Source organism: Podarcis erhardii (genome assembly GCF_964252035.2).
Source record: "Podarcis erhardii genome assembly, chromosome: 6".
Taxonomy (NCBI): Eukaryota; Metazoa; Chordata; class Lepidosauria; order Squamata; family Lacertidae; genus Podarcis; species Podarcis erhardii.
The window spans coordinates 59,884,025-59,903,796 of NC_138510.1; the positions used below are offsets into that span (position 1 = coordinate 59,884,025).

The 19,772-nt window shown below is 43.8% G+C and overlaps 1 protein-coding gene across 4 annotated transcripts in view; it reads right to left on the reverse strand.

Annotated features, from left to right (window-relative positions):
• The window catches only part of DAB1 (DAB adaptor protein 1), a 643,380-nt gene that overhangs the window by 200,020 nt on the left and 423,588 nt on the right, over positions 1 to 19,772 (reverse strand). For 2 of the 4 annotated variants that reach the window (XM_081867208.1, XM_081867207.1), the window contains exon 1: positions 438 to 754. The exons of the other annotated variants lie outside the window; for them this stretch is intronic. The gene's annotated coding sequence lies outside the window, so the exon portion shown is untranslated. Of the gene's footprint in view, positions 1 to 437; positions 755 to 19,772 lie in introns of those variants that run through there. 4 annotated transcript variants of the gene reach the window in all.

The window sequence follows — 19,772 nt, forward strand, 5'->3', positions numbered from 1 at the left end:
TTGAAGCAAAGCAGGAATAGGAAAGGGGAGGCAGCTTTCGCGTTGGAGAGGTGAGGAACCCAGCGAATGGAGCAAACCCAAATGCCATCCCATTGGGGACGGGGGGGGGGGAGAGAGAAGAGGTCCCTTTGCTCTAACATTGCCTCCCCGCGCGCACGCACCATGGAGCCCCCACGCGCGCACGTGTCCCACTTTGTTTTCATCCGGAAAGAGGACGGCACCTGTTCTCGGGACGAACGGAGCCCGGCTGGGTAGAGACCACGCGCTCCGCGCAAGGGGGAGCGGCGCTCTCTCTTGGACGAGGCGCCCCCCGAGGCGCGCGCAAGGGAAGCCCCGGCGCCTCCGCGGGCGCTGCTCCCCGCGCCAAGGCGCACGCGCAGCCTTCGCCCCGGGCTGCCCCACCCCCTTTGGCGCCCGCCGCCTGGCACCCGACTCACCTCGCCGGGCCGAGCCCTCCCGCCCGCGCATGGCCGGAGACTGAGGCGGCGGCTGCCTGCTCGCTGCTCGCTGCTCGCCTCTCTCTTTCTCTCCCGCGTGCGCTCTCCGTCCCCAGCTCAGCCCGCGCGCGGCTCCGCCAGCTCCTCCATCCCCCTCCGCTGCTCGCTGGGTGCATCCGCCCCCTGCCGCCTTTGCCCTCTCAGGCCCCCGACGACGCGGCGAAGCTGAGGCCAGCCGGAGCGAGCGAGCGAGCGAGCGAGCGAGCGAGGGAGGGAGGGAGGGAGGGAGGGGGAGGCCAAGGAGGAGAGGAAGGGTCGCTGCCTGCCTGCCGCCGCCGCCGCCGCCGCTACTGCCGCTGCTGCTAACGCCGCCTCCTCCCCCTCGGAGAGAGGCGAGGGAGACGCGGGGTGGGGGGTGGGGAGAGGATTTAGCGCCTGGATGAGGGGGATGATGAGGGGGGTGATTTCTGAAGCGGCGTGAGGGTGTCCTCGGCGTGTAAGGAAAACAAGACGGGGGCGGGGGGACAGAAAGCCACGCTGGGTTCTCCTCACGCGACTCGCAGGCTCCCTGGTCCAGGGAAGGAGGCATCCCTGGCCCGGCTAGAAACCAGGCTCCCCTCACGCGCCCCTCTTTTCGCTCCACGCCCCTCCATCGCCACGCGCCAGCCGGGAGACTTCGCGCGCTCGGGGAGGAAAGCACCTATCGAAGTGGAAGAGAAACTTTGCGAGGATGAGGCTCTCTCGTTACCATGTTACATGTTACCCCCCCCCCCGCCCCGCGCGCGCGCGCACTTTCCCATAGGAACAGGAGCCTCGAGACCCAATTCAGACTTTTCGCCAATATGCCCGGGCATCTGCTTATAGCCAAATACTGTCACATCCCTCCTCACAAACGTTTGCACTTCTGTATCTTCTTTTTTCTTTTTGTAACTGATTGCAGGAGGAGAGCTGTTATAATTACACCGAGGGAGGGGGGAAACCCCACCTTAATTTGCCAATTTCATTAAATGATGGTGTTCAAGAGAGATGCGGGGAAATTATATATAGTTACAGGCATTCTGCGCCTCAGAAAGAACCAGCCGTGTACTGTAAATCCAGAGTTTCCTTGCAATTAGATTATTCAAATGCACGCATACACGCAGGGAGAGCGCGCGCCTGCAATTCACTGCTTCCTCTCTCGCAAAGGCTCGCTCTGACAGGCTCTGGAATAGAAACCTCCCTCAAGAAATCTGGTTGGACCCTGAAGTTCTGGCATCCCGTTTTAGGGCACCAAATCCCCAACCAAGGATGCACAGGGTTGTTGCTTTTTCACACTTCGTTCCATCCATTTCATGCCCCTGCACCTTTTGCATGCTCCTTAATAGCATGTCAGCCATTTTTCATTAATAAGTCATTGTGAGGAAGGATAAATCTCGACTGGAATGGTGCACTGTCTAAAAGTGAGTTTTTTTGCTCCTGCTCATGTTCAGGTTGTTGGCTTCTCTCTCTCTCTCTCTCCTCCTTCCCTAGAAAACACCATCATAATAACAAATAATGTGATGGGGTGGTTGCTGGTGTGTCCCCCCTTCCTCCTGGCTTCTCTCAGTCACCCATGAAAATTTAATGAGGCATTTAGGGCTGCTACCTCCAGAGTCAATGAGCTGAGCATATGTAGTCTAATGCACTTGCTGCTGAGGCAATAGGTCTACTGCAAGCAGCTCAGAAGTCATCCAGACGCTATCTTCTCGACACAAAATTCACGACCCATTAAACCTATTCTGTGATAGCAGCTTCTCTCCACAAATATCACCCTGTCCATAATAGAGACGGAGGCATTCCACACAGCTTCCTGATGAAAGAGCCTGTATTAAAACCAAAGAAAGCATAGTTGTAGAAGAAGAGGCTGTTTCACAGAGAAGCTTGCCTCTGGAAATGTTATAGAAAGTTTGCTTATGTGCTGTTCTTCTTCCTTGCAAGAGGCAGGTTAGGGTGCAGTCCAAAGTAAATCTCTGATGCACTGCACTGGGAATCTTCCCCTTGAGTGAACACTAGCAGAGCTCCTCATTCTGCCTGCTAAAGTGTGGGAAGCCGGATTTACTATACGTGGACTTCCTGGTAGTGGCAGTCTGTGAATGACCCATGAGGCAGACAGTGGCTGAGTTAGCCCCACTGCCATCATCTGATGGTACCAGGCCTGATTTGAGCCCAGTCTCTATGTCAGCTCCAGGCTAGTAGGTTTCTGTCTGCCCCATCTCCTGCCTTCCACCCCAGCAAGTATGAGCAACTGTGGCTCCACCATTTCTTCACATCCCAGATGCCGCTACCTGGCTGGGATACAAATTGCTCTGCCGTCCGGGAAAGAATGACATAGCCTAAGCACCAAGTGAGTTTCATGGCTCTAACCACTACCATCCCACCCTGATCTAGCCACTGTGATCCATGTGATGGTCACCTCCAGGCTTGATTATTGTAACTCACTCTATGCAGGGCTGCTCATGAAGCTGACCTATAAACTCCAGCGGGTGCAGAATGCTGTGGTGAGGCTACTTACAGGGTCCTCACTGCAGGACCACATCCATCCAGTGCTACACCAGCTGTGCTGGCTCCCGGTGGAGTACAGGGTCAGGTTTAAGGTGCTGGTTTTAACCTTTAAAGCCATATACGACCTCGTATATTATGGGACTTATCGGACCGCCTCTCCTGCTACACCCCGCAGAGGACCTTATGGTCCGCAAACAATAACATCTTGGAGTTCCTGGGCCTCAAGGAGGTTAGACTGGCCTTTTCAGCCCTGGCCCCTGTCTGGTGGAACGCTCTGTCACAAGAGACCAGGGCCCTGCGGGACTTGACATCTTTCTGCAGGACCTACAAGATGGAGCTGTCAGGTCTTTAGTCAGGACCCAGTCTGACCCCCCTCCTCTTACAAGACCCTGCATATAAGTGGCCTCTCTAACTCTTCTCACTGGCTCATACAAATAGTCGAGCCTGGTGAGTATTTAGGGTTTCCAATCGCTATAGTTATAATTTGTGGGTAGCCATCTGATCTTAACTTTGATTTTAATCCGATTTTAAGCTGTATTTCAGTCGATTGCTGAACTTTATGTTTTAATGTATTATATATTTTGATGTTAGCCACCCTGAGCATGGCTCTGGCCGGGAGGGGGCCAGATAACAATAACAATAACAATAACAATAATAAATTATTATTCGTCATCATCACAATAGCTTTTTCTTAAGCTTATGCATTTTAATTGGATTGTGTTGGGTTGTGAGCATGAACAGTAAGCTTTAAGTTTTAACGAAGGCTTTGAATAGCCTTCCAAGTTTGCACCCCAAGTTATGTCTTCTGCATAGGTAACAGCCTCATGCAATCGTGTGGATACACAATGAAGATTTATGAAATTTATAAAATTCAAATTTATGAAAGGGTTTTAAGAAAACCCACACAAAACTTTGAATGAGAAGTGTCAATTTGATATTCGTGCTGGAATTTATTGATTCAAGTCACACTTCTAAAATATTTTTAAAAAAGTATAAAAGAGCAAAATTGCTCGCAAGGCTTCAATATGAATGCAAATGAATATGCTGTAATTATACTGTGCAATTTTCTATTAAAAAAATAAAAAAATTGAACAGACCTGAAAAGTAATTTGAATTGCAATTCTTCATTGTACCCTTTCATTATGCAAGAGTTACCATAAGCAATCTGTTCCAATTTAATGCAAAATATTTTTAGTTCATAACTTTACATTGAAGGTAATTGAATGAGGACATTTATATGCTCATGGATCTTTCTCAAGCAAGTAGAATCAAGCAGGCACTACTCTTGTGCAAACCCTATGAATCTGACAGCGCAAACATATGAATGTCTATTCAGAAGCCTGTCATATTTCATCCAAATGATGTACTTTCAAGTAAACTGAACAGCCACAGTGTACCTTTGGTAGGAGAACCACATGGTGGATTGTGAGGTAAGTGATCAATATTTACCAAAGTGACAGAATCACAGAACTCTAAAGCTGGAAGGGACCCCAAGGGTCATCTAGTTCAAACCCTGCAATGCAGAAATCTCAACTAACAGCCATCCAAACTCTGCTTAAAACCTCCATGGAAGGAGAGTCCACAATCTCCTGAGGGAAACTGTTCCATGGGCATTGCCGGGGGAGGGGGCAGCTGCTCCCCTAAATTGGTAAAAATCAATACACATCTGAGGTTCTACCCCACCCTCCAACAAAAGCCTGCCCACCCCCAACAAAAACCCTGGCTACACTCATGGACTGTTCCCCTGTCAAACAGCTCTTATTGTCAGAAAGTTCTTCCTGGTGTTTAGTTGGAATCACCTTTCCTGTAACTTGAAGCCATTGGTTCGAGTCCTATTCTCCAGGGCAGGAGAAAACAAGCTTGCTCCATATGACAGCCCTTAGATATTTGAAGATATCTCCTCAGTCTCCTCTTTTCCAGGCTAAACGTACCCAACTCCTTTAATTGTTGCTCATAAGGCTTGGTTTCCAGACCCTTTATCATCTTGGCTCCCCTCCTCTGCACACGTTTCAGCTTGTCAACATCCTTCTTAAATTGTGGTGCTCAGAATGGACACAGTACTCCAGGTGCAGTCTGACCAAGGCAGATTACAGTGGGACTATTACATTCCTTGATTGGGACACTATACTTCTGTTGATGCAGCCTAGAATAGAATTAGCTTTTTTTGTTGCTGCATCACACTGTAGCTTGTGCTCTACTAATACCCCTACATCCTTTTGCGTGTCAAGACCCTGAGGCCACTGCCCATTGATGAATAAGACACAGGGACACAGATATTAGGTTAATGGTTAGTGGGAAAATTTAGGCCATAACTTTATTGGTTACAGAATGTCAGCGGTATTGGCTTAGGTAATGGAATTGACCTGACTATATCTGACTCCGGCCCGCCGTGCAGTGAGTAATGTAAGAGTCAACCACCAGTAGGAGGAGCACTGTCAATGCAAATCAACTCACACTCACCCCTGGGTTCCCGATAGTGTTGTAGCATAGCCCTACCCCCTCCACAGGCTGTGGACAAGATCCACACCCCTGGATTCCTTTAACAGAATACCCTTAATATTGGAGGGGCAGGTGATGGCCACACCTCCCCTCCCCCAACATAAGTTCAACCAATGCCTAATCACAAAACCTTACAAAGTTGTGACGATTGCTACGAGGTAGGCAAAAACCAAATGGCCCAAGCCAATTTGCCAAGTGGAAAAATTCCTACCAGGCCCCTTAACGGTGACAACCGAGGTCCATAGCAAAGCCAGTGTCGGCACCTGAAAATAGGGAGGTCAGGGCGGGAGATCGGCAAACCGAGCCAGAAGGGAGCTCCCTGGCTCGTGCCGAGGCTTAAATGGTCGTGGCCATGCCCTCCGACCAGCCGGATTGGCTATTGGAGCTATGATGCAGCTGGGACTACCAAATGATGCTGGATGCAGTCCCACCAACCCCAGAAAGGAGTGGGTGGCCGCGTAGACCGACCGCAACTCCTCCCCACCCGGAAGTACTCACATGTACTACTGGCAAGCCAGGTGTCCCCCATGTATCATATATTTGTGCATCTGGTTCTTCCTGCATAAGTGCAGAACTTTACATTTGTCCCTATTGATATTCATTTTGTTAGTTTTGTCCCAGTTCTCCATTTGGTTACGGTACGGTAATCTTGTACAGTGGTACCTCAGAAATCGAACAGAATCCATTCTGGCAGCCCATTTGACTTCCAAAATGTTTGGAAGCAGCATAAGCTGCGTCGGACGTTTGGGTTCCAAAGAACGTTCGCAAACCGGAACACTCACTTCCGGATTTTCGGCATTTGGGAGCCAAAACCGACTCACAAGGCATTTGTCAACCAAGGTATGACTGTATTATTGTTGTTGTTGTTGTTGTTGTTATATTTCATATACTGCCCTATACCCACAGGTCTGTCTTCTGTGGCATTAGCTATCCCTCTCAGTTTGGTGTCATCAGCCACTAACATGTACACACTAAGGATTCTTCATTTCCTCTGACCCTGTGTGAACAGCAACAGAGTTATTTCACAGAGCACTCCTGCTTGCCTTAAGTACCTCACCTGCTTACCTTGATTTGCCAGTGTCACAACTTGCACTCAGCAATGGGCAACTAAGGTGCATAGAGAACTTTTGCTGTTTACATCGAGAAAGAAACAGTTAAGAATCTATTCTGTCCCTTTGCCTCTGACTCTGCTTAGCAAACATCAACTGAGGTATATAAATGTGTTTGTGAGCATGGAAGGGAAAGGTTCTTAGGATCAGGTCAGGGCAGTTGGATATGCTTTGGGTGGCTGGTTTTGGTCCCTCCACGCTTAGTCTATCCCTTCCATCTATAGAGACATTTTTATTTCAGCAAGCGGTTGATTTATTGGTCCCTTAATCTTTATATATTGTTCTTATATTGTGTTTTTATTAATGACTGTTTTGGTGGCTTTCTGACAGTATTTTATTTGATGTATTTTGATGGCTTCCAGTGCTTTAAGTCATTGTGATTTTAATCTTCAAGGAAGAATAGAACTGTATTAAATATTTAAACCAACAAAAATGCACTAGATGCACCAGGGAAAAAGTGGCGATATAGACTGGCTAAGTAAAGAGCATCCTTTGATGCTTGAAACTACTCTACTGTGTTACACACACACATACATACACACACACACACACACACACACACAGAGAGAGAGAGAGAGAGAGAGAGAGACTTAGAAAAGTGCAATAGAGCTATTGACAGCTTCACGATTCCATATCTTGTCTTTCATTCCCAAACTCCCAATTTATCTCCACTCAGAAAGGAGCCTAGGATTTTTCTCAGGCTTTGTGTCAACTAGGCTCAACTGTCGCAGATTCACTGAGGTGTAAATGAAAACTCAAGATTTCCCTAGTGGTGGTGGTAGGCCAGGTAGTGCTGTGTTTTAAAGCTGCAATCCTAAACACACATCCTTCGAGATGCATTCAGGTGACGTTAAGTATGCAGGTGTATGGTATGCAACAGTGTGGACATTTGATGGGTGCAATAGTGTTGCACTTCCAGAATTAAAACCAAACTTTAGAATGGTGGCTAATGTGAGTCAAAGTAGATTCATTGGGATTAATGGTCATAGTAGAATCATAGAACTGTAGAATTGCAAGGGACCACAAGGGTCATCTAGTCAAACCCCCTGCAATGCAGGAACCTTTTGCCCCACATGGGTCTTGAACTACAAACCTGAGATTAAGAGTCTCATGATTTACCAACTGAGCTATTCATGACTAACATAGGTGCAGTAATTTCAATGGGTCTACTCTTGAGTGCCACTTAGTTGGCTGCAACCCTTAGAATTCATAATTGATTGATTGATTGAGCTAGCACTTCATCAGGACTTTTTTAACATGAAGTTTTAAATATTTGAATCTTCAGTGGAAATCTGGGCTGAGTGGTAACTGATCACACATTCCCTGTTCAGGGTTTACAACAATCTTGAAAACTGCCTAGAAATGTGCAAATGATTGAGTATCTCATGCCCCACTCCAGGGCACTTTGAAGCCAACTTGAATAAGTTGTTGTTGTTGTTGTTTAGTCGTTTAGTCTCTTTGTGACCCCATGGACCAGAGCACGCCAGGCACTCCTGTCTTCCACTGCCTCCTGCAGTTTGGTCAAAGTCATGTTGGCAGCTTCGAGAACACTATCCAACCATCTCATCCTCTGTCGTCCCCTTCTCCTTGTGCCCTCCATCTTTCCCAACATCAGGGTCTTTTCCAGGGAGTCTTCTCTTCTCATGAGGTGGCCAGAGTATTGGAGCCTCAGCTTCACAATCTGAACTTAAATAAGTAATCATTTGTAAAGATTTCATTGTGGAAGCAGTTAAACTGCAAGTGTATTCCCACTTCCCATATTTAAGGTATGGAGTACTAGCAGCTGGTGGTTCAGCTTCTCATGTTGTGAGCTTACTGTGACCTTGAAAAACCCAACCATAGTCAAAGTTGATGCATTCCTAGTGACACAAAAACTTAACACTCACTCTGGGGTGTTGCTATTGTAAGATCACTTTGGAGAAAGTTATTTGAAGAATGAGGCTTTTTCTTTCAGTATTATATAATGCAACATTTTCCAAAGATGTCTGGCATCACAATCCTATTGGTTTTGTTACTGCATTCTATGTTAAGCCCTTATAAATAAGCAGAACAATCATTGCAGGGCTGGATTGGCAGCAGGGCTGGATTGGCTGAAGGCAGGGGTCAAGAAAAGCTTTAACATGTTTCTTTCCTGTCGACAAATTTAATATATGTTCATTTTCTTTTCATTTTCGTGCCTTTGTCTATTTAACTGTAGCTCTTTTTTGAGCTGGATCTCTCTAAGATTTAAGGTTTCTGCAGTGGCTGGCACAAGAAGCCTACTGTGAATCTGGGCTGTCTGTAACACAAAGACTAAACAATCCAAAGTGCAGTGGTAGCATTTTTCAAATTATTCCAGAGCATTAACTCTGGCTTGCTTTACCTTTTACCTTACCCAAACACTATACATGGAGCATTTCATATCAAAATTGTGAGTTATAGGTAAGGTAAAGGTTCCTTGGATGTTTAAGTCCAGTTAAATTCCACTATGGGGTGCAGCACTCATCTCTGCTTTCAGGCCAAGGGAGCCAGCATTTATCCACAGACTGCTTTCCAGATCATGTGGCCAGCATGACTAAACCACTTCTGGTGCACGGAATACCATGATGAGTGCCAGAGTACACAGAAACACTGTTTAGTTTCCCACATCAGCAGTACCTATTTATCTACTTGCGTTGGTATGCTTTTGAATTGCTAGGTTGGCAAGAGCTGGGACAAAGCAATGGAAGCTCACCGCATCATACGGATTTGAACTGCCAACCTTACAATTGACAAGCCCAAGAGGCTCAGTGGTTTAGACCACAGAGAATCTGCACAGCACTCAGTACTTCAACTGCACTTTATTATTTGTTAGCTATTTATTTATTATGAATTTAATCCTAAGTAGGCTTCTGCTAAATGGATATTTATGGATAGGACAAAGATCCAAAAGAGGATTCCGCAGGCTAATGGTAGGTAACCCCCTAGAACAGATTTTTTGGGGAGGAGGGCACAAGGGGTTGTGGGAAGTAGAGGGAATAGGTGAAAATCCCCTTGTCCGTTTTTGGCTGGTGAGAACTTAAAGGTAAGCTTTAATCCTGGCAAGACAGTGGTACTGTGGCTGAGTAGTTCCTGTGTTTGAGAAACCCACTGACCATGTTGACTGGGGCTCATTGGGAATTACAGTCATTCAACATCTGGGGGGCATTAGGTTGGGGAAGTTATGCTGTCTGATTGCCTTATTTATTTGATGGATGCCTCATCAAAGCATTTTAGTCATCTTACAAAAAAAAAAAGACTAAAAACGTAGCAATAAAAGTATACTACAATGAAACTACAATAAATTTTAGGCACAACCAGTAGAACTTTTTATTAAGGAAAAGACTGCTATGGCAGGACTTGAGGCATGACATCTCTGCCATTATCCCTACTGGGATGTCAACCCTACTCTGAGGTTAAAATACCACCTACTGAATAACCAAGAAAACTTCTTGAGCTTTTCAGTGCTCCTCTGAGATCTCCCATCCAATTACTGACCAGATCCAAACATGGTTAGCTTATCAGATCTGACAAGAGCAGAGCCCAGGGTAGAATGGCTACTTAAACATTTATTTGTGTCAATGACACATTTAAAACCCGCTACTCTGCCTAAATATTTTAAAGCAAAATATGAAGAGGGAAAATTGCATATGACACAAGTGGAAGGAGAAGCCAATCTATTGCTAAAGGAGAACAATTGTCAGTTTGAATGATTGTGTCTTTCATGGGCACAAAACGAGAGGGCTGCTATTCTTCATAAGACTTGTGTCATTATGCACCTTGTTTTTGTTTTAGAAAGCTTTGCCCAAGGCATTTTACTTAGATCTCTCTAACTCCCAGTCCCAAAGGTTTAGGGGGAGATCCATCCATCCATACGTCTATCCATCTATCTTCACAATACATATAAGTTAATAACATTGGGTTGGATCCGGAATATGTAAATTGGTTTCCACTAAAATCAATGGGGCAAGTTAGTAATTGCTATTTCTGCTTGCCTGCTGGAATGATCTCTCCTCTCCTCCACCATGTGGTGTTCTGTTAGCCCTCCTAATCCCAGCCCAAGCAAATTTGGAGGGAGGGAGTGGAGGGAGAAAGGGGGTGAAGCCCCATTGCACTAGTGGAAGTCCTTGCATGAGCTTCTGCTAGCAGGGCCAGTTATATTTTAAGCATTGTTTACGTAAAAAAAGGATTCTGAGGTGTCACTCAGCTTACAGTACTTCTTCTGCCAGCACAATGAGGAGACAATAAATCTTTGGAGAATCCTGCTCTCCCCACCACACACAACTCCCTTATACTTCCCTAAATCTGCTCTAGAGGGGAAGGAGAATCACCAAAAATTACTTCCCTCTCTGCTTGCTAACAGATGCTTTACAGTCAGCTGAGTGACACTGTTGGAAACACACACACCCTCTTTACACATGATTGCAGAGCGCAGTTACAGTTATTTATTAAAAATATTCTGCAGCATCCCTTATAGGTTTATAATGAAAAATGCATGCATGTAAGAGAACAGCTTTCATATAAATGCATCCTGTCTTTTCAAACTGTCTGCTCTGTAAGGATGCACATAACTACAAAGATTTTTTCTTTGCAGTGTTTATGACCCTTGCATGTGACTGACACACATGCCCCTCTTCCAGAAATAAATGTCAAATGTTTCATAACCCTACTTTGTTCTTCTCTCAAGTTTGATAGGGGAAGGAAATGGACCTAGCAAGTCACTGACATTGTCTCTTCTTATTTTAATCTGGGATTATTTTTGAGAGCTTGTGTTAGTGTGTTTGCTGAGCCCTAAGATGATGATCAAACAAAGGGATGAGCATTTGATCAATATATTTCAGCTCTCAAGCATCATAATTTAATTGTATTGCATATTTTACTGTTTCATACTTTGAATTATATTCTTAGGCTTAATACTGTCTTCCTGCTCACATCAGAGAAAACATTATGATGATGGACATTAGCTGGAACATTTAATCAACTTCCTAGCTAATACTATCATAAATAGGCAAGGATCTATTGCAGAGTTTCATAACCCAGTGCCCTCCAGATATTACTGCACTACAACTTCCATCACCACTGACCCTTGGCCATGCTGACTGGGAGGTGGTGGGAGTTACAGTCTAAAACACGGAGGGGATAAAAGGCTGGGAAAGACAACATGCATCTGCAATTAGAGGTATCTGCATACCTCTGCAATTTACATTCATGTGATTGAAGGCACATCTTTATTGTGCTCAACTTTGCATTTTCTTTCCAGATTTATTAACTGCCAAATTACAGCTGAATGCCAAAGTTGACACAATGTCATTCATGCATTTGGAAATTACATGAATAGCTTTTTTTAAAAAAAAGCAAAATGAAGGCATGGGGACTCAGTTCCACATTATTTTAGGTGTCTTTAATCCTTTACCCCCCCCCCGGCCAACTGCTGCCCTGATATGGATTGGGCACCCTATGCTACTACTACCATTTTGCCAAAAGATCCAGTTGCAGGTGGGGGGGGGGGCTGATCTAAGTTGGGCCCATAGTGGGAAGGGAGCAAAAAGTTAAAGTTCTCTACCTCGACAACAGGTTCCAAACCCAGAATCAACCTGGAAGCCTGCAATTTACCTTTCAAAAGCCATTTGTGAAACTGCCAATTGTGTGAATGGCACCTCACCCTAACCTAACCTAATCCACCACCCCCACCCCAGTGACTTAACTACATTCACAATTAAATTTAGCTGGATGGCTAAATCTGCTACCATTTCATTGCAGAATTCCAGACAAGGAACAGATCTAGGATTTTCAGAAATGAAATAAATACAAATCAGTATTTGTCAGAAGGCTATAGAGCTCTGTCACTTAAACAGGACTTTCTTTAAAAAGCAGAAATGTAGATGCAACATGGGAGTGACTGGTGTAGGTACTCAACCATGCAGCTTGACATAAGAGTCTCAGTGTCAGGCATTTGCTTACCAAACTCTCGTTGGAATCCTATTAGCTTGTTTATCCTACCAAATTCCAGAATGGTAGCTGTCAATGCACTGCCATAAAAACAGCAGTTCTGTGGGCCTTTTGGGGGCTACAATTTATTTTGTGAGATGGATGAAGTAGTCTCTGAAATCAGTAGTCACGTGTGTGTTTGTACCTACCTACCTACCTACATGTCATGAACATAGGTTCAAAAGGGGGAAAACAACATTTACATAATGGATATTGAAGAAAAATAAAGCACAAGAATAAGCAGGGATATGTTAGTATTCTACCCAGACCACAAGTTGATTTATGAAATTCCAGTTACTGGAAGGGATTTAGGTACATCCCTCGCTAACACTTTTTTCTGCCACCAACACCCTTGTTCGCTTTTGCATGGGTTGTGCAAACAAGTGAAGTGTGCACAATGAAGAGTTGACATGTATTCCTCAAGTGCAACTGTGTAACTTTCTTTATAGATACCACTTACTGCTTACACCTCCAGTTTAGACCTAAAGAGTAGAAATCCCGCCCTCCCATCACAAATACAAATATTAGCACTGTTCTGTACTTGATTTATAAGTCTGGCTTTTGCAAGGGTTATCAAGGCCATGTGTGTGCAATGACCTTCATGACTAAATGTTTTGTTCTTTTGCTAAGGGACTGTTGTGGTTTTGATGCATCTGCTCCTCCTAATTTGGCTTGCTTTGGTAACAGCGCTCCCAGTGATCATCTAAACCTCATTTGGAGCACCTGTGAACAATTCGTTATATTAATATAACAGCAGGGGAGGAGTACAGCAACTAATAAATAGGTTGTTGAGCAAGTTTGCCTGCCAAGGTTGCTTTGTGTGGGTAGTGTGATGTACCTTCCACCCCCAAAATTGTAGACACTGGGGAGCTGCTCAGGGAACTGTTGTAGAGGAACCTGTCAGTGCTCACATCTGGCACGAGATAAGCACATAAATTAATTGTCCCTTCCAAGCAGTCATTTGGATTTGTGCTCAGTACATCTGAGAGACTCAAGCACGATTTGAAACAATTTGTTCTTGGTTAAAATAGAATGAATGTGTTTCTGTTAGAGATGGCTTTGAAAGGCATTTCACAACCATTTGCACCAGCTGGGCCTCTCATTATTCAAACTAGATTTGTATAAATCAGCACATGAAAATAAAGCAATTGGTCAATGCCTTTTATTGTGGTCGTACATGGTGTAAAGCAACCAGAGTTATATTGGAACGCTCCACTTTTTCTTGCTCTGCATTTCAAGAAAAATGGGTTTTGTTTATAGCGGGCGGGGAACAATGCTGAAAGTTATTGCTGAAGCATCTTGCTTTAAAATGAATTTTAATCAGGTGCATTTTGCAAAAGTCAATGGGAATCAGAGGTCAATTAGTTAAAAGTGGCACTTAGCTGATCAAAGCAGTTATGGAACATAATTTTCTGCAGGTGTCAGTGCACCCCACATAGGAAACATGCATTCTCATGCATGAAGTATGTAGTACCTAGAATATTAGTGACATGTATTGATTTTGCCACATAATGTTCCTAAGTTCTTAAGAATCAGCTGTATCACGCATTGGAAAAGATGGCTGAGATGCTGTGCAGAGGTCCTGTTCCTTTCAACAAAACTTCAGTGCAATAAGTAATGCAGGACTGCAGTAAACATGCTACAAAAAGTTATCATAGTATTTAAAAGCATCATTCAGAGGCTTTGTCCTCCCAGTTCAGGTTGTTTCATCAAAACCACAGCAAACAAATTCTATACAAAAGGGATGGCATAGGTCATGTCCATTGTTTGGACTCCCCTCCGCTAAGCAGTAAGGAGTTCCATGCAGCCTTTACATGTGTTTTAAGATACAAAGTGATGAGAATTATCATGTCTGAGAGAAGATCCAGTGCCAGCACTTGTCAATGCCAGTGGTTCTGGTGTATGAAGATCTTTCTCCCAACAAATTATCTAACCCTTTAAAAGGTATTGCGAGAAGCTGGTTCTTGTTGCATAGCTCCTTCCACTGATGTAGAAATAGGGAGTGACAAGGAGGCCATTGGTCTAACTCAGGCTTCCTCAACTTTCACCCTCCAGATGTTTTGACACTACAATTCCCATTATCCCTGACCACTGGTCCTGCTAGCTAGGGATCATGGGAGTTGTAGGCCAAAAACATCTGGAGGGCCAAGGTTGAGGAAGCCTGGTCTAACTACAAAGGTTCTTACGTAGCCATGCCAGCGCCAATAGTGACGGGCCGGCCCAGCCATAGAGTCATCAAGACTAGGCACCTGTTTGAGCAGCCAGCATTCTGCCAGCTGAACCTCAGTGACATTGTAAGAATCCCAGGCATAACTAGGGATAGGTGAATGTGTCAATGCTGCTTTCTTTGAGTTACTCATTTTCTGTCTTTCCCCTCTAAAATTTTATTAAAGCTTTTTCATATTACAATAAAGTAAAATAAACTAATCTAAAGAGAAAGAGAAAGAGAAAATGCAGCATCCTCTCTCAAAGGGAGCTCTTAACCCTTGTCTCACACAGAAAGAGGTGGACCTTCCCAGCTCTCACCAGGGAGATCTTCCCTTCCCTGCCTCTCACTCACCTTTAAACAGTGTGAAAACTATGGCCCTCCATATGTCGTTAGACTACAGCTCCCATCACCATTGACAACTGACCATTTTGTCTGATAGTGATTGTGATTCGAGCCCAACGATATCTGGTAAGTCACCTTTAACATGTTTTACTTTACTTCTTGTGCGTATTCTACCTACAAATTAGTCACCCAAATTATTATTTTGTATGACACAGTTTGACAGTATTTTATGCTGCTAGAGAGATAAGACATAATTCTGTCCATGTTATAGTAGCAGCAAGCTGATAATGCACTTTAAGAGCATGCTTATTGTAATTTCAACACATGGGTTCATGAATGACACAGTAAAGACTCCATTTGCTAAAATATTAATAAAAATTACCTAGGCACAAGAGGAGGAATCGTTAGCTGGTTTCATCTTTTCTGACATAGGAACAAAGTCATTTCTTTATTTTCCCCACCCCCAAAAAATATTTTAGCTTTTAGGTAGGCATTGTAGGTTATCCACAAGGAATTCACAGTTCACATGAAAGTGCAATGATAAAAAATGCAGGTGATGTGAAACATTTATAAAGCAAAAGTCCAAGGAAATATGTAGTCCAGAATCTGAAATGACATTTTGGTATAGAACAGATCTCCCACAGGGCAGTTTTGAAACCTCTAGAAATTCTTAAAATGACATCTTTCAAAATGAACAATCATCAAATATGCCCAAGTCATTACCTTAAAGTGCTTTGTTGATAAGACAGATGGAGAACATGCTAAAAATAAGTTACCTAGTTGTGAAGGTTTTCAGGTCAAATTCTGCAATCTTTATTCACACAAACATATTTTTAATTTATCTAATTAGTCATATCACCACACACAAGCCTAGTGTTATGTGTAAAGACTAACAATAATGATGCAATGGCAAAAGAAGTCACATAAAAGGTGTGCAAATTTGCATACGCTAAATATCAACAGTTGTCAGATTTCTGCAAATTTATTTGCTTAATTGTGAAATTTTTAATTTGCATTTTTTTATGCCCAGATGTCAGTCTAAAACAACCTTTAAAGTCTTAACTTTAAAGTCTTAACTTTAAAGGTGGCTTTGAATGAGGGTGGGCAAAGCTAGATATACCCTGACCAAATGGTTTAGAGCTTTATTTAGTTAGTTAGTTAGTTAATTATCCCACCCTTCCTCCCAAAGTGGCCCAGTAGGGATGCAGACCCAACTTGTCCAAACTGCAAATTATGAACTGAATCATCAGGCAAATTTGTTCCAGATTGAGTTGAACAGAGCAAAACTCAAAGCAGTCTTTGAAAAGGGCAGACATATTACAGTATCTTCAAACTGTAAACTTCAGAAGTTACTATGTCTCCAAATTTCATTTACTTTGTGGGGGGAAACCCAAAATACTGGAGACATTTTGGTTTCACAATGCACGTCAATGAGATTCCTATAGAATTGGGCCACACTGGGTCTAGATCATTCTTTTTTTTTTTTAATAATATTTATTAAAAATTTTCAAATATAACAGAAAAGAAAAACATCCAAATTTAAGGCCTTATTTTCAATGTCATCTTTCCAGGACTTCCCCTCCCCTCCCCCTCTTGTATTCCAGTTCTTTCAAATAAATTCAGCAAATTCTTACCCCAAGTTTTAAAGTTATTATCATTAACCCAATTTAAAAAATATTTTCCCATCCCCTAAAATCGACCTGTTCCCTTCCACGAGTTCCCCTCTTTAATATACAATACAGATTAACATAAAAAAATAGAAAAAAGAATAAAATGTAATTTAACACCCTTTGGATTCCAAATTTCCCTCCCCCCTTTCCCGGTTGCGTTCCCAATGTCCGTCAATGTCTACTGTCGTCCTGGAGCTCCCACATCTAAGCCATAGTCCTTCACCAGTCCGCTTTGCCGTCTTTTTAATAGTCTTTGCTGTCTTTTGGTCATCTTTGATTTCGAATGTCCAATCTTGGAAGGGGTCTATCTTCCAACTTTGTCCAGTTCTTGTTATTCTTGTTGTTCTTGTTGTTCTCTCTTCTCCTCTTTTTTTTTTCCCCCCTGCTCTCCTGCACAAATGTTCTAATTCCAAAAAGCTTGTAATTCCTCTACAGAGGCTTTGTTATTCAGGAACAAAACATTACGTCAAGTCCCTTCCATTCTTCAATAGATAAATCTATTGTCTCCTTTAGTGTGTAGACCTCTGTAGACAAAATAGTGTTCCATTTCTGCAGTTTCCCAGGAGATAAAAAGTCTGATTCAAATTCCATGCCAGCAATACTTGTAATGACCCACAGCTCCTCTAGAGGGATTATAATAACTCAGTTTCCTTCCCGATCACACCCACCAGTCAAAGTAACTTATTATTCCTTGTTTTAAACAGTTTATATCCAATTTATAACAAATGTAACCAGCAAAGTCCTCGTAACAAAGTTCTCTTTTTGTTCTTCAGTTTTGGCAGCTCCTTTGACAGCTGTCAAAACCTCTATTTCTCCTCTCCCGGCACTCTCACGGATCGCTCCCGGGGTTTTTCGGGGGGGGGGGGTTGTATTTTAATTCACATTCCACTTTTCTCCTCCAGCCCAACTTATAATTTTCCATCGCGAAATTAATAACTTTATCAAAAAAAAGAGGTTGCACTCGATCTTAGTTGTCAGGTCCTTTGCTTTAGCTCCTCTACAACAGGGGGGAGGCTGACTTCCTTTTTGCACCTCCCCCGCTCGCTCCGAATTTAAGAAAAAATTTGTTCCCCTTTTTAATCCAAGTTCCAATTACTCACGGGTTATTCTTTTAAGTCCAGATTTTCAATGGAAGAAGTCAGCGCCCTCCGCCAAATGGCATGCGGCTTCACTCGGCAGGGGAAGCGGAGGACTCACAGCACCACCACCCCCTGTCACCCACTCCGTAGCCTTTAAAAAGGCTCCTTCGCGTGGTCGGGGGGGACGCAAACGGTGCCCGCTGAGTCACCATGCCCATGGGTTTCAGCGCCCATGGTTTTTGAGGGTCCCCGCGTCGCCGGCGCGGTAGAACCCAGCCCTTGCCGAGCAGGCTCCCTCCGGAGCTCGGAGGGAGTCCGCCATTCGGCGATGGCGCCAACCCGGAAGTCCTGGGTCTAGATCATTCTGTGCCTACTCAGAGCCAGTCTGAATTGCCAAACTGGGCCCTGAATTGGATGTTTGTGTACACACTTAATATCCAGCTCTTTAAACTGAGTGTAGAACCTGAGAATCTAGTGGTGCTGTATCTCCATGAACCCTGCATCAATCAACTGCATGACATCAATCAACTGGTTCTGAACCAGTTGTGATTTCCAGACACTATTCAAGTCAGTCCCATACAGTGCATTACAACTGTCCAGTCTGAATGTAAGCAAGGCATGAATCACTGTGGTTAGGTCTTCCCTGTTCAGGAAAGTGCAAAGCTGGCAAGTCAGCTAATGTACTCTTGGCTACTATCACCCTCAAAGCACTAGATCTAGGAACGGAAGGTATGAGTTTTCAGAATGAATCAAGATTCCTATCCTTGAATTGGACACACACTGAATAAGGAGCACTTACACTTTGTCTGGATAAAAGCTTCAGGGGTTTTTTTTTTCACTCTTCCCCTGACCCTCAATGGCTCCAGGTGCCTTCTTAGGAATTTGCTTCCATGCAACAGTTCTGATTCTAAACCAGAGCTGTGTAAACTTGCAATATAATACTTGATTTATATAGAAAAACTAGCCCGGGTAGATCAAAAATAAGCACACTACTATAACAGGTCCTGGTTCACAATGAGGAAGTGAGAAGTGAAATGAGTGGCTTATTTCCCAAGCTTGAATTTCCAAAGATGTGACACATTAAAGTTCAAAGGGGACAAGAGGTTTAGATACCACGAAATGGAAACAATCCATCACTGCTACATTGTCTGTTCAATCCACTGTGACACAGTCTGAAAATGAGAGTGAGTTGCACCCAATAATCACACACAACGTCCCTCCCATGTTCAAAACATCCTAAGTCATGTGTATCTTAGCATACCTCATTCCTAAGTAAGGCAACAAATAAGTTCAGTGTTACCCTCTGCATTTGCATAATGAAATATGTAATCTTCCACTTTGCGATATATTTAATGAGATACATAATCTTTTCCCAACATCAGTAGTCACGATGAAGCAATGCACCATAAGCAAAATGTGCACTGATGCTGCAGTGGCAGGTTATGTTCATTAATTACGGTATATTTTCGAACTGAGCTAATGCTACTGGCTTTCTTGGACCTCTTCTAGCAAAGAAGTCCTCTGGAATTTCAAAAATCCTTGTTGCACCCATAGCCTGACTTTTGGTACAAAAGCAAATACCACATGTATAGCTATTTGTAAATATTTATTGAGATCTCACCAAAATCTCATGAGATTTCAATGAGATCTCACCAGAACCTGCTGCTGCCTCCGCTGAATCATAGGTACCACTTTGAAAACCAGGTAATAGAAGCTTTGGCAAGGCAGCGGTTCAGAGTGGCACCCACCTCAAGTGGTGAAGCGGGATGTCCTGCTCCTTCTGAGCAGTGGTGGTGAATGACAGTGATAGTGACAGAGCTGCCACCACATTCACAGTCATGCTGCTCATGTTGCCATAGTAGGATGGCAGGGGCAGGCAAATTGCTGCATCAGCTTGGAGCTGTCTCAACAATTGAGCATGG